Below are 13,493 nucleotides of genomic sequence, written 5' to 3'. Positions count from 1 at the left end.
TGCATCCCACTGTATAATGAAGATTAATGAGGGAAATGCCCCTGCCTCTACACACAAAGCACTATTACAAGATGTGCCGGAGAGACTCACCTTATTCCAACGTCATACTAATACCACAAAATCCGGAAATATGGGCCTCAGGCAGAAACTAAAAATGACAGCATTACTACCATTTACTACAGACACTTCGAGATGAGGTGGTGGAGCAGAGGTTAGCTCTGGGGAGCTGTCTGTATGCAGTATGCATGTTCTTATGCTGACTATGTGGGTGTTCTCCAGTCTTGATCTCACATGTCAAAGATATGTGTGTTGGGGTGATTGGTGAGCCTAGCAGGCCAGTTAAGGACAGACTGGCATGCTGTCTAGGGTTGGTTCTTGCCTTATGCCCTATGATGCCAAGATGGGCTCCTGCTAGTCCAACACCTAGTACTGGACACCACAGGCTCCGTAAATGCATGGCTGGCATTTGTTTAATTATCACAGTGCCTTTATTATACGGACGCACCAACAGGTCATCATATGACTGAAGACAAGAGTTCTGTTTTGTTGTCAAGGACTTCTCTCTTTGTTCAGCCCGCCTGGTTATTTTCAAGTTGTTACAAGTCAGCAGTAAGTCTCACCCTTCAGTTGCATAAAGAGAGAGACGGCATTACTTTTAGTGTTCGTCATCCTAAGTGTAAACAGCCATTATTTTAGGCTTCCTGGGCCAAGTCTCAGACTTGCCATTTAAAGATCTACATCAAGTTTACAACGTGCTATTTATTACAGAAGGAGGAAATTAATAATAAATAAAAGAATGTGATTTGAAACTATGAATAGTGGGTCCTCCTCACTCCTATTAATAATATCAATACATTTTATTTATATAGCACCTTTCCACTGTGCCTCCCCACCTTACATTTTATTTATGGCTCTCAGGTCATACATGTTATCATCTGCAGCATGAAGATCAGTCCCCACTACGTCCCATTTGTCTCCTTCTGGCTTGGAGCCTTTTTAAACACAGCAGCCGTACCCTCCCATCAAGAATGCACGTTGTAACCTGTTCACATATTCAGCACAATCCATGTCAGGTACTACTGACTTTGTTCATCACTTTCTGATAGCGTTCACTGTGAAAAGTGCTACCAACATGAAATAAATACTGAGTCGCTGGGTAACAGAACTCCAAGTTGAGGAATACTTGTACAAACTGCTTGTGTGTTTGCAATTTTCAAAAATTAATTTGTGAATTCCTCTCATTACATTTTCCAGTTATTTTTGCTACAGTCATTCATCTTCAGCCTTACTTTTCCAAATAATGGTATTCAAAGCCTTTCTATAGTATAGTATAGTATAGGGCATCAAAATCACAGAAATGCACAGAAATGTTGTCCACATATTGTACGGTGTGATATATGGCTGGCAGTTTATCCCAATACTTCCACACCACCAGATGGAGTCCTCCCTGCAATATTGAGGTGGCCCATATTCCCGCAGGGCATCCTGCTTCATGGAGTTCAGCTTCACAGCCCTGCTGGATACCGTGGGGGCCGCCATGGGACGCTGCAGGTAGGCACGAGTGTTTTTATTATAGCCCGGAAGTACTTCATAATCTTGGAGACGGAAGAAACTAAGTACTTTCGGGATGAAGAAAAGAAGAAGTTTTCTGCTGACCCGGAAGTGCTATGGAATCATGGACTGAAACACTTCCGGGTCACGGACTATAAAAGGACAGTGGGAAACCCCAGCAGACTGAGCCGGAGTTGGGTGGGAGTGTGATGGAGCTGCTGGAAGGAGAGAATGATTTATTGTATTTAAATTATTATTGCTATTGTGGAATTACTAAGTATAGTGGAGGTGCTTTGTGCACATTATTATAATAATAAAGTCATTATTGGGACTTTAACTGGTGTCTAAACGTTTTGTCTGAGGGTTCAAGGGGCAACAGCGACCCCTATCTGTCACAATGGTGAGAGAAGAGCTCCAGGATCAAATAGTGCATCAGACTTGGAGATTAGACCCTAAAGTTGTAGATTCAAAGTCCAGTGCTTTTAATATTAGATCAAAGAGGGGAACCATAACTACAGTACATGCTAACAAGCTCGGGGCAGGAAAGAGCAAAACTGAAGTAAAAGCTGTCATCATCTGCAGGAAACTCCAGCAGAGACCTGAATGGTGTTAAGTTAATTTGGGAATCCACAGATCGGGGAGCATTCCGTTTTAGATAAATACATTTCCAGCCTGCATAAATTGTTAATTGAACAGCCAATGCTAAACTCTTGCAGAGTGAGTGTATATGTGAGGACTGTCCCAGCTGTGCTGTCCAGGATTTGGCTCTTTCTCAGTTCTAGTTCTCTAAATCCTTGCATTGGTAAAGACGGAATAAGAAAATTAACGGCTGACCAAATTAACAAAATGTACAGATTTAGCAAGCGTCAGCCCATTACTGTGGTCAAGTATGATAATAGAGAACTTGTCTTCTCTTGTATGATCTATAAAAAATGGCAGATGAAGTAAATATGGAAGAAGAAGACACCATTTGTGCAGACTAATGCTGCGTGCAGAAGTCATTTCACATGCACTGTTTATGCAGGAATTACTAAACCAGCAAAACTGGCTTTTCAGAGCACAAACAGGCCGGTGGGTGGGCAGAGAGAGTTCTTTGAGTTCCTTTAAAATCATGAAACAAACCTCACACAAACTCGACTTTCAGCTCTTACGATTTGTAGCTCACAGTCCCATTCAGCCACCTAGCCGTGAACGGGACATACTCATACCTGAGTGTGGAACTGCATTTGTCTAATTATCACACACACACACACACACTTATAATATAAGATAATACAATATCATTGTAAAGTCCTTGCACAGTTTTAAATCATCATAATTTTAGTTGCATACATGATAAAATCAGTCTGTAAAGAACATTGTAAAGCATGATTTATTTTATAATAGCTTACTAATAAGTGTGTACTAGTTCATTAATTTTTAATTAATTTGTTCATTACTCTGTTTTCAGAATTTTTATTGACCCATAACTATAACTTCAACATATGAGAAAGTAAAGTGCATCCTGTGGCTGGCCAAGTTAAAAATGGGTCAGCGTGGTCCAAAGAAGATTTAGAATCCATTACAAGAAAGGTGCACCACACAACCATACCACGTTCTTTAGCTGAATTGTGGATAACTAATAGTTGAGATAACTAATGTGATGCAGAGCATTGCTGAAAATCACTTGTAAAATGTATTTCTAGAACTTTAGAATCACATCATGGTTTGTATATATGTGATGATCAAGGACTTTGTTAAATGGTGCGACTCAAACCACCTACAACTGAACACCAGCAAAACCAAGGAGCTGGTGGTGGATTTTAGGAGGCCCAGGCCCCTCATGGACCCCGTGATCATCAGAGGTGCCTGTGTGCAGAGGGTACAGACCCTGATAAATTGGACTGGACTGCCAATACTGATGCTCTGTGCAAGATAGGACAGAGCCAACTATACTTCCTTAGAAGGCTGGCATCCTTCATCATCTGCAATAAGATGCTGCAGATGTTCTACCAGACGGTTGTGGCGAACGCCCTCTTCTACGTGGTGGTGTGCTGGGGAGGCAGCATAAAGAAGAGGGATGCCTCACGCCTGGACAAACTGGTGAGGAAGGCAGGCTCTATTGTAGGCACCGAGCTGGACAGATTGACATCTGTGGCAGAGCGACGGGCGCTGAGCAGGCTCCTGTCAATCATGGAGAATCCACTGCATCCACTGAACAGGATCATCTGCAGACAGAGGAGCAGCTTCAGCGACAGACTGCTGTCACCATCCTGCTCCACTGACAGACTGAGGAGATCGTTCCACCCCACACTATGCGACTCTTCAGTTCCACCCGGGGGGTAAACGTTAACATTATATAAAGTTATTGTCTGTTATACCTGCATTTTTATCACTCTTTAATTAAATATTGTTTTTTATCAGTATGCTGCTGCTTGAGTATGTGAATTTCCCCTTGGGATTAATAAAGTATCTATCTATCTATCTATCTATCTATCTATCATGATGATCATGATGATGATGGACAATTTGAAAATCAACAACCTCAAGAATATCTCTCTGCAAAGATGTAATACATTCTTCCACTTATCCTTTTAACGGATTCCTTTCATCATATACAGACCTGAAGCTATGATTATTTAAAGCTGCACAATGACTTTAGAATGAGCCTGTATTATATTTAAATATACACTCTACAGAATATAAGTTCAGAACGTTCAAGGTGTTATCTATGTGGCTTTTTCTGGCTTTCTCCAAAAGTCACAAGGGTGTAGTAAACTGTTTTATGTGTGTGTGCTGTGATGGACTGGTATCTGATCTAGACCGGGTTCCTGCCAGGGTAAGCAAACATGTACCAGAAACATAGCTTTTTGAAGTCAATAAAATTGATCAATATATACAAATGGTTGCTTGGGAAGTTTTAAAGACAGAGCAGGTGCCTTTAAAAACTCACACCAAAATCAGGTTTATTGCCATGTACACACAGTGTCACCTTCAGACAAGTGAAAGGAGTGTAAGAGGTCAGAAAACAAATCAAAAAGCAGGCAATGAATAAAACACTAAACACAAAACGCGATTAGTCCTGAAGGAAATTATAGGTTTCCAGTAAGGTACCAATATACAGTGGTGTGAAAAACTATTTGCCCCCTTCCTGATTTCTTATTCTTTTGCATGATTGTCACACAAAATGTTTCTGATCATCAAACACGTTTAGCCATTAGTCAAATATAACACAAGTAAACACAAAATGCAGTTTTTAAATGATGGTTTTTATTATTTAGGGAGAAAAAAATCCAAACCTACATGGCCCTGTGTGAAAAAGTAATTGCCCCCTGAACCTAATATCTGGTTGGGCCACCCTTAGCAGCAATAACTGCAATCAAGCGTTTGCGATAACTTGCAATGAGTCTTTTACAGCGCTCTGGAGGAATTTTGGCCCACTCATCTTTGCAGAATTGTTGTAATTCAGCTTTATTTGAGGGTTTTCTAGCATAAACCGCCTTTTTAAGGTCATGCCATAGCATCTCAATTGGATTCAGGTCAGGACTGACTAGGCCACTCCAAAGTCTTCATTTTGTTTTTCTTCAGCCATTCAGAGGTGGATTTGCTGGTGTGTTTTGGGTCATTGTCCTGTTGCAGCACCCAAGATCGCTTCAGCTTGAGTTGACGAACAGATGGCCGGACATTCTCCTTCAGGATTTTTTGGTAGACAGTAGAATTCATGGTTCCATCTATCACAGCAAGCCTTCCAGGTCCTGAAGCAGCAAAACAACCCCAGACCATCACACTACCACCACCATATTTTACTGTTGGTATGATGTTCTTTTTCTGAAATGCTGTGTTCCTTTTACGCCAGATGTAACGGGACATTTGCCTTCCAAAAAGTTCAACTTTTGTCTCATCAGTCCACAAGGTATTTTCCCAAACGTCTTGGCAATCATTGAGATGTTTCTTAGCAAAATTGAGACGAGCCCTAATGTTCTTTTTGCTTAACAGTGGTTTGCGTCTTGGAAATCTGCCATGCAGGCCGTTTTTGCCCAGTCTCTTTCTTATGGTGGAGTCATGAACACTGACCTTAATTGAGGCAAGTGAGGCCTGCAGTTCTTTAGACGTTGTCCTGGGGTCTTTTGTGACCTCTCGGATGAGTCGTCTCTGCGCTCTTGGGGTAATTTTGGTCGGCCGGCCACTCCTGGGAAGGTTCACCACTGTTCCATGTTTTTGCCATTTGTGGATAATGGCTCTCACTGTGGTTTGCTGGAGTCCCAAAGCTTTAGAAATGGCTTTATAACCTTTACCAAACTAATAGATCTCAATTACTTCTGTTCTCATTTGTTCCTGAATTTCTTTGGATCTTGGCATGATGTCTAGCTTTTGAGGTGCTTTTGGTCTACTTCTCTGTGTCAGGCAGCTCCTATTTAAGTGATTTTTTGATTGAAACAGGTGTGGCAGTAATCAGGCCCGGGGGTGGCTACGGAAATTGAACTCAGGTGTGATACACCACAGTTAGGTTATTTTTTAACAAGGGGGCAATTACTTTTTCACACAGGGCCATGTAGGTTTGGATTTTTTTTTTCTCCCTAAATAATAAAACCATCATTTAAAAACTGCATTTTGTGTTTACTTGTGTTATATTTGACTAATGGTTAAATGTGTTTGATGATCAGAAACATTTTGTGTGACAAACATGCAAAAGAATAAGAAATCAGGAAGGGGGCAAATAGTTTTTCACACCACTGTACATGAACGATGGGAGTGATTTTTAATATGCAACTACAAATTGACCAATTATAAAGTTCTATCTATCTGTAGTGCTTAATGGCTGAAGATAGTAATGACTTCATGTAGCACTCTTTAGAGCAATGCTGTTGTATCAGTCTATCACTCCTTTGTTTGGCCAAGATGGCCTGCGACGAATGAGAGTCACTATCAAAAAATCCCTCTGTTTCTTGCATGCCTGCTGTTCTAGTACAGCTTCAAGTGAAGCCAATCTAACTCCAAGAACTAAACTGGCCTTCCATACTAATTTGTTGAGCCTTAGGAACCTCCTGCACTAATGGCACATCCTCAGAACACGACTATAAAGAAGATTGTGCAGAGTAGTGCAAACTGGTAAAAGACATACAGCATGTAGGAGTGACCTGCATAGACTTAAGGAGCAAAGTCTCCTCAGAAAATTGAGGCAATTCTTGCCCTTCTTGTATACAGCTTCTGTGTACAACTTCTAGTGTTCCATGCAGGTCTGTTGTCCAAACCCAGCCCAAGGTACTCAAAGGTCCTCACCACCTCCAAATCTACACTTCCAGTAGCAACAGAGAAGCAGGAGGTTGACTTGGCCTTCCTGTAGTTCAGCTCCATTTCTGTTATCTTACTGATGCTGAACTGCGGCTACTGTAGCTCAGTTTAGCCACTGAACAAAATCCTTCAGCAGGACCCTGTAGTGATCCTCCTGCTCACCAAATCATGGCCAAGTCAGAAAACTTCTGCAAAGGACTAATCAGTGGTGTATCTAATCTCCAAGGTGTACAGTATATACTCTGAACAGAAGGACGTGCTGTGTGTCAGTGATATTCTGAGCCAACTTCACCACCCTCTGTAGTGCTTTGTGGACTGGGCTTTTGTTATGCTATAGAGTGATGCAGATGCAGCAGAGCAGAGATAAGCAATGTGGGGATAAACAAAGTGTTTAAACGCTACAGCTATATTCTGGCATGGCACGTTTGCATTGCCAGTTAGACAATAATGTTAAGCTTAGTTATTCGTTTAGAGAGGCAGATGCTGTGTAGCCTCATCTGTGCATCTACTAGTGTTGTTAGGGAAAATTGTTAATTTGGGTGTTTTGAGTACTGAAATCTGCATCTCCTGTGCCTCTTCATTATCAGCTTTCTTAATGGCAATCCTTTAATCCTCCTCTTGATGAGGTGTGACACACCGTTTGCTTCCTTTACATATTTTGCAATTCATATGTTCATTGACATGACTGCCAATTCTTTCAACCTTACATCAACTCCAGTCTCATAGGTATCAAGCAAAAAAAAAACAACTTATTAAAGATTATTTTCATTTTTTTTCAGTAGTATGAAGCCCTGTTCCATATTAATTCACTCAAAAAGATTATTATTATTTTTCCACCTTGCAGTCCAGTTCTTATTAAGGAGCCACACACGGTTTTCCTGGCATGCAGTTCAGTGAACTGTGTGTGTTTGTTAACATCAGTGAACAGGAAAAGGAGCTAGCTGGAAGACCACCACAGTTGAAACGGCTCTTTTGAGTCCTGAAATTAGTTTAAAATGCAGAAGTTACAAAAATGGCTATATGGAATTTTCTCAGAGAATGTGATATTCCGGAGTCAGTGGTGTAAAACGTTAATAGAAGAAAAGGTATGTTCAAAACAGAGTCGATAATAGCACTGAACAACATAAATTAGATTGAAACTATTAGCTGGCTATACTCTTTCAGCTCTGGTTCACTAAACTGCATACCAGGAAAAATAAATGGCTACTGACCTAAGAAAAAAATCAAAAATAATCAGTTCGGACGAGTTACGTAATTCATTCAAATGATTTGCTAATCTCACGAGTGGGGATTGAATTGAATTTAGTTTTGTTAAGTTTGACTTGATTGTATGGAACGTTACATGATTTTAATACATTCAATAAAAGATAAAAAAAAAACACAACTTCAAACTTTTTATTTTGCCCGACAACTACAGGGCTCTGTATCAATGCAATCATTGTAACGGTAAATTAGAAAGCACACACGGCACTTGTGGCAACATATTGTTCACTTTTACCTCTAGTCCACCGATGTCTTTGAATGCCAATATATAACCTGATTTTACAGAATGTTTTTTTTCTTTGCATCAGGTTATTGTTTGCGTTTAGCACATACAGTGTGCTTTCTGCACACACAACACACATTTATATGCTTAATATGCTTTTAGCACACTTTTTGGCTGTAGACAGTTTATCGTAATCAAAAGCTTTGAACAAGGTTAACAAAATGTGACACTTGGAGAGACACCCAGTTGTTTCCATCCAGGTTTTAAGCAAAATTCACACATGGCGGTCTCCAGATATAAACATTATACATACATAACCCAACACTAACAAGGCCAATCTGTAATTCAGAAATCAGAAACCAAAGGTAAAGCATAAATACCCAAAAACTAGAAAACCCAAGTAGAACTCACAAATGAACGCATCTCCACACCAACCATTCCAAGGGGCCGAACTCCTCAACCTGAATATAAAGGCCAAGGACCATTCCTTAGCAGTGACATCATGGAGACCCTGCCTCCTGGAGGGTTGTAGCAATATAATACACTACATAATATTTTTAGGTTAATAAGTATTTGGACAGCGATAACAACTTTCATAATGTTGGCTCTGGATTTGAATTGAAACAATCAAGGTGTGACTGAAGTGTAGACTTGTAGTTTTAATTTAAGGCATTTAACAAAAACACTCTATGAGCCATTTAGAAAAGACAAACATTTTTATACACAGTCCTCCCATTTTCAGTGGCTCAAAAGTATTTGGTCAAACTAAAGCAATCATATCATATAACAATCATTTTGAATACTTGGTTGAAAATCCTTTACAGTCAATGACCGCCTGAAGTCTGGAATCCTTGGCCATTTCCAAGTGCTGGGTTTCCACCCTACTGATGCTTTGTCAGGCCTTTACTGCAGCTGTCTTCAGGTGCTGCTTGTTCGTTGGACTTTCTGCCTTCAGTTTTGACTTCAGTTGACTGACTTGGTCATTGAAGATTTGCATTGAAAAGCACTTGGTTTGCTGTCACAATATGTTCTGCCTCACTGTCCATCTGTAATGTGAAGTGTTGTCCAGCAGTTTTTCAGCATTTGTCTGAATCTGAGCAGGCAGTATAGCCCTATAACTTTAAGATTCATCCTGCTACTTCTGCCAGCAATCATATCATCAATAAACACTAGTGACTAGCTTCCATTGCCAACGACGCATGCCCATGCCATAACACGGCCTCCACCATGTTTCACAGATGATGTGATATGCTACACATCATGATCTGTTCCTTCTCTTCTCAATACTTTTCTCTATCCATCATTCTGGAACATATTGATCTTAATGTCATTTGTCCAAAGAAAACTGTTCCAAAACTGGACTGATTTTTAAAATTTTGTTTTCTGGCAAAGCCTAATCTGCCCTTCCTATGCTTGAGGTTTATCAGTTATCTGCACCTTGTGCTAAACCCTCTGTATTTACTTTCATGAAGTCTTCTCTTGATTGTAGACTTTGGCAATGATAGATCTACCTCCTGGAGAGTGTTCTTGGTTTGCCTAAATGTCATGAATTGGTTTTTCTTCAACAAGGAAAGAATTCTGCAATCATCCAGCACAGTTGTCTTCCATGGTTGTCCAGGCCTTCTGGTGTTGCTGAGCTCGCCAGTGCATTCTTTCTCTTTAAGAATGTACCAGATGGTTGATCTGACCACTCCTGGTGATCCTAATATTTCTTGGGTGGATTTGTTTTGTTTCTTTGCCTAATGATGGCCTGTTTTTACTTATTAAACAGAAACCTCTTTAGACCTCATATTGAGAGTTCACAGTGACAGCTTCCATATGCATACTGTGGCACCATCCAAATACTTACAGACCTAACTGTTTTTTTTTAAACTAAAAATACTGGCATAATAACAAAAATAAATGAAAAATAATTATTTCAAAACAACAGAAATAACAAAAAAGGAACATATGCTTAAGCATGTGAAAAAAAATTGCTGAAACATAACACATACCATATTATAACATAACATTCTCAAACTTGCGTAATCCAATTGAGTATCGAAGAGCACTGAAGCCTACGCTGGCACTTTATTGAATATGAAACTAGTAAAGTTCCTCCATGAAGAAAACTTCATACTGAAATCTTGATTTTCATTTTAATTTTGCAACAGGGTTGGAAGCGTGATGCCCTTGTGGTTCTTGGAAATGAAGTATGTGACTTGAATGCCATTTCATGGCGTCAGCTGTAGTCCTTACCTAGGTTTTTGCCAAGGTATGTTAACAATTTCTTACTGTATGCATTTGTTTTCACAAAGTGTCAGAGTGTAATATTTTAAGATGTTTTTGTATATTTTGATTTTTTACTGTTATTAGTACCTTCCTAATTGGTACGATGACTGTCTGCGGTGGGTTGGTGCCCTGCCGGGGTTTTGTTCCTGCTTTACACCCTGTGTTGGCTGGGATTGGCTCCAGCAGACACCCCGTGACCCTGTAGGATATAGCAGGTTGGAAAATGACTGACTGATGACTGAGTATTAGTGGAACATACTAATATAATGTATTTATCCATCTCAGTTACCTGTATAGTGTGTGTGTGTATATCAAATATATATATATATTTCAAATATATATATATATATATATATATATATATATATATATATATATATATATATATATATATATATATATATATATATATATATATATATATATATATATATATAATATAAATATACACAGTCATAGGAAAAAGTTTGGGAACCCCACTCAGCCTGCAAAATAATTTACTCTACTTTCAACAAAAAAAGAGAACAGTGATATGTCTTTCATTTCCAAGGAACATCTGAGTACTGGGGTGTTTTCTGAACATAATTTTAGTGAAGCAGTATTTATTTGTATGAAATTACATCAAATGCGAAAAAGTGGCTGTGCAAAAATGTGGGTCCCCTTGTAATTTTGCTGATTTGAATGTATGTAACTGCTCAATACTGATTACTTGTAACACAAAATTGGTTGGATTAGCTCGTTAAGCCTTGAACTTCATAGACAGGTGTGTCCAATCATGAGAAAAGGTATTTAAGGTGGTCAATTGCAAGTTGTGGTTCCCTTTGACTCTCCTCTGAAGAGTGACAGCATGGGATCCTCAAAGCAGCTCTCAAAAGATCTGAAAACAAAGATTGTTCAGTATCATGGTTTAGGGGAAGGCTACAAAAAGATATCTCAGAGGTTTAAACTGTCAGTTTCAACTGTAAGGACTGTAATCTGGAAATGGAAGGCCACAGGCACAGTTGCTGTTAAACCCAGGTCTGGCAGGCCAAGAAAAATACAGGAGCGGCATATGCGCAGGATTGTGAAAATGGTTACAGACAACCCACAGAAGCAGGCTGTCCATGCTCGGCAGCCATCAAATTTAACTGAGCTGGAAAGATTTTGCATGGAAGAATGTTTAAAAATACCTCCATCCAGAATCCAGACACTCATCAAAGGCTATAAGAGGAGTCTAGAGGCTGTTATATTTGCAAATGGAGGCTTAACTAAGTTTTGATGTAATATCTCTGTTTGGGTGCCCAAGCTTATGCACCTGTGTAACTTTGTTATGATGCATATTGCATATTTTCTGTTAATCCAATAAACTTAATGTCACTGCTGAAATACTACTGTTTCCATAAGGCATGTCATATATTAAAAGGAAGTTGCTACTTTGAAAGCTCGGCTAATGATAAACAAAAATCCAAAAAATTGAGAGGGGTTCCCAAACTTTGTCATATGACACTGTGTGTGTATGTATGTGTGTGTATATATATATATATATATATATAATTACGCATACATATACACACACACGCACATTTAAAACTTGAAGATTACATTTTGAATCCATCAAAATATTTTTCCTATATACTGTATTGTGAAAATGTGACTGGGACTGGAAACCACTGAGACGACTCTACTCCATAAACCAGCTGTTTCATCTGCTGCAGGGTTGCCTACTTTGGAAGCGTTAACCACAAAGCAGCAAGCAGCCCTGAATAAAATGCCTGTACATACCATCACCTACTCACTCCATCCTAAAAAAACAGCAGAATTTTGACTGCTTTGTATTCATTTCCCGAATTTGACATAAAAATGGTCAGTGCATGGTCTCTTCAGATCTTAAATGTTTCCTGCCTTAAACTGAAATGACAAAAGGCTACCTTATAGACCCTTACCTACCCACAATGCCATGGTGTAACTCTAGGATCTGTGTACCACCACACAGCGCTGTTCATAATTCACTTCTTCATTGACTTATTCCATCCATCCATCTTTTTTTGTGTGGTCAGGGTCAAGGTTGCCACCTACACTTCTACAGTCCATTGCACCCGACCAATGAAGTCATGGTATGAGTCTGAGACCTAAAACGTTCTTGGACAAATACCATGTGAATAAAGGAATACAGTGTAAATATCCAGGTCTGTGAGGTGTGCCATGTTGCCACATGGCTTCTTTCAACCATTCATGGGCTAAACCCATTTATTACAATTTAGGGACCTGGGAAGCCAAAATGTATGCTGTGTCAACAGAAGCATGGCAAGCCCTAGCCGACAGATTACCAGTTCACCACAGGGCACAGTCATTTAAACACACTTATTATTACTCAAAGGAAAGACGCAAATGGACATGGGGAGAATGTACAGACTCCATGTTTTTTTTGAAATTCTTTTAATTGTAAGGTATATTTTAAAAGATGACTTCCATTTTCAAATGTAACATCACAATTGCTTTCCATTAGATCCATTAGGTTCAGACGTATGCAGTCAAACCTGAAGTGCCCAACCCATCTAAACAGCTGATAAGCCACACAGGACTGAATTATCAGTAACAGACACTGCTAATGCCACGGATGTGTGGCAAGGTCCCTGGGCATCAGTTAAGTGGCCAAAGTAATAACAAGCATGTCTGATGCTTCACTGATTTAAAGTCAGTGAGTCACACAGATGTGTGTGTGTGTGTGTGTGTGTGTGTGTATCGTGCTTTGCCCAGGCCTGGTCACATCTTGTGTCTATTACCACCACAACAATAATCTCGATTCAAAACACGGACAGATAAATGGAAATAATTAATTACTGCATGATTATGGGCTTATGACGCACAGAAATACAAGAAATAGTAAAGTTATCGAACTCATTCCTCAATATTCAAGAATATGTTGCTGAAAAGT

The 13,493-nt window shown here is 39.5% G+C and overlaps 1 protein-coding gene and 1 long non-coding RNA gene across 2 annotated transcripts in view; one reads left to right on the top strand and one right to left on the bottom strand.

Annotated features, from left to right (window-relative positions):
• bnipl (BCL2 interacting protein like) overlaps nucleotides 1–13,493 on the bottom strand; it is a 54,356-nt gene that overhangs the window by 38,609 nt on the left and 2,254 nt on the right. The window lies entirely within an intron of this gene.
• LOC120527258 overlaps nucleotides 10,467–13,493 on the top strand; it is a 29,887-nt gene continuing 26,860 nt past the window's right edge. The window contains exon 1 of the long non-coding RNA XR_005633301.1: nucleotides 10,467–10,562. This is a non-coding gene — a long non-coding RNA (uncharacterized LOC120527258). The remainder of the gene's footprint in view (nucleotides 10,563–13,493) is intronic.

This window comes from Polypterus senegalus, chromosome 1, assembly GCF_016835505.1.
Source record: "Polypterus senegalus isolate Bchr_013 chromosome 1, ASM1683550v1, whole genome shotgun sequence".
Lineage (NCBI taxonomy): Eukaryota > Metazoa > Chordata > Cladistia > Polypteriformes > Polypteridae > Polypterus > Polypterus senegalus.
Note: the sequence above shows the minus strand (reverse complement) of the source record. Positions and strands in the feature narration are given on the sequence as shown.